At 49.9% G+C, this 2,500-nt stretch overlaps 1 protein-coding gene across 10 annotated transcripts in view; it reads left to right on the top strand.

Annotated features, from left to right (window-relative positions):
- Positions 1-2,500, top strand: part of LOC135514841 (transcription factor SOX-5-like) — a 211,783-nt gene that overhangs the window by 181,619 nt on the left and 27,664 nt on the right. The window lies entirely within an intron of this gene.

Raw genomic sequence — 2,500 nt, forward strand, 5'->3', positions numbered from 1 at the left:
ACGCTGACAGAGAGGAAGTTGGGAATGTGTTCACTCAGAATCCTACTGGGTCACGCTGACAGAGAGGAAGTTGGGAATGTGTTCTCTCAGAATCCTACTGGGTCACGCTGACAGACAGAGTTGGGAAGTTCACTCAGAAGTCACGCTGACAGGAATTGGGAATGTTCACTCAGAATCCTACTGGGTCACGCTGACAGAGAGGAAGTTGGGAATGTGTTCACTCAGAATCCTACTGGGTCACGCATGACAGAGAGGAAGTTGGGAATGTGTTCACCAGAATCCTACTGGGTCACGCTGACAGAGAGGAAGTTGGGAATGTGTTCACTCAGAATCCTACTGGGTCACGCTGACAGAGAGGAAGTTGGGAATGTGTTCACTCAGAATCCTACTGGGTCACGCTGACAGAGAGGAAGTTGGGAATGTGTTCACTCAGAATCCTACTGGGTCACGCTGACAGAGAGGAAGTTGGGAATGTGTTCACTCAGAATCCTACTGGGTCACGCTGACAGAGAGGAAGTTGGGAATGTGTTCACTCAGAATCCTACTGGGTCACGCTGACAGAGAGGAAGTTGGGAATGTGTTCACTCAGAATCCTACTGGGTCACGCTGACAGAGAGGAAGTTGGGAATGTGTTCACTCAGAATCCTACTGGGTCACGCTGACAGAGAGGAAGTTGGGAATGTGTTCACTCAGAATCCTACTGGGTCACCTGACAGAGAGGAAGTTGGGAATGTGTTCACTCAGAATCCTACTGGGGTATGCACACTGGGTCACGCTGACAGGAAGTTGGGAATGTGCTCAGAATCCTACTGGGTCACGCTGACAGAGAGGAAGTTGGGAATGTGTTCACAGAATCCACTGGGTCACGCTGACAAACACACTCAGTCACTGGGTCACGCTGACAGAGGAAGTTGGGAATGTGTTCACTGACAGAGAGGAAGAATGTTCACTACTGGGTCACGCTGACAGAGAGGAAGTTGGGAATGTGTTCACTCAGAATCCTACTGGGTCACGCTGACAGAGAGGAAGTTGGGGGTTCACTCAGAATCACTGGGTCACGCATGCTGACAGAGAGGAAGTTGGGAATGTGTTCACTCAGAATCCTACTGGGTCACGCTGACAGAGAGGAAGTTGGGAATGTGTTCACTCAGAATCCTACTGGGTCACGCTGACAGAGAGGAAGTTGGGAATGTGTTCTCTCAGAATCCTACTGGGTCACGCTGACAGAGAGGAAGTTGGGAATGTGTTCACTCAGAATCCTACTGGGTCACGCTGACAGAGAGGAAGTTGGGAATGTGTTCACTCAGAATCCTACTGGGTCACGCTGACAGAGAGGAAGTTGGGAATGTGTTCACTCAGAATCCTACTGGGTCACGCTGACAGAGAGGAAGTTGGGAATGTGTTCACTCAGAATCCTACTGGGTCACGCTGACAGAGAGGAAGTTGGGAATGTGTTCACTCAGAATCCTACTGGGTCACGCTGACAGAGAGGAAGTTGGGAATGTGTTCACTCAGAATCCTACTGGGTCACGCTGACAGAGAGGAAGTTGGGAATGTGTTCACTCAGAATCCTACTGGGTCACGCTGACAGAGAGGAAGTTGGGAATGTGTTCACTCAGAATCCTACTGGGTCACGCTGACAGAGGAGGAAGTTGGGAATGTGTTCACTCAGAATCCTACTGGGTCACGCTGACAGAGAGGAAGTTGGGAATGTGTTCACTCAGAATCCTACTGGGTCACGCTGACAGAGAGGAAGTTGGGAATGTGTTCACTCAGAATCCTACTGGGTCACGCTGACAGAGAGGAAGTTGGGAATGTGTTCACTCAGAATCCTACTGGGTCACGCTGACAGAGAGGAAGTTGGGAATGTGTTCACTCAGAATCCTACTGGGTCACGCTGACAGAGAGGAAGTTGGGAATGTGTTCACTCAGAATCCTACTGGGTCACGCTGACAGAGAGGAAGTTGGGAATGTGTTCACTCAGAATCCTACTGGGTCACGCTGACAGAGAGGAAGTTGGGAATGTGTTCACTCAGAATCCTACTGGGTCACTGCAGAGAGGAAGTTGGGAATGTGTTCACTGACAGAGAGGAAGTTGGGAATGTGTTCACTCAGAATCCTACTGGGTCACGCTGACAGAGAGGAAGTTGGGAATGTGTTCACTCAGAATCCTACTGGGTCACGCTGACAGAGAGGAAGTTGGGAATGTGTTCACTCAGAATCCTACTGGGTCACGCTGACAGAGAGGAAGTTGGGAATGTGTTCACTCAGAATCCTACTGGGTCACGCTGACAGAGAGGAAGTTGGGAATGTGTTCACTCAGAATCCTACTGGGTCACGCTGACAGAGAGGAAGTTGGGAATGTGTTCACTCAGAATCCTACTGGGTCACGCTGACAGGAAGTTGGGAATGTGTTCACTCAGAATCCTACTGTACCGTCTGGCAAACACATTCCCAACTTCCTCTCTCTCTATCTCTCTGTATCTCTCTCTATCTCTCT

The sequence above is a fragment of the Oncorhynchus masou genome, chromosome 26, assembly GCF_036934945.1.
Source record: "Oncorhynchus masou masou isolate Uvic2021 chromosome 26, UVic_Omas_1.1, whole genome shotgun sequence".
NCBI classification, from domain to species: domain Eukaryota; kingdom Metazoa; phylum Chordata; class Actinopteri; order Salmoniformes; family Salmonidae; genus Oncorhynchus; species Oncorhynchus masou.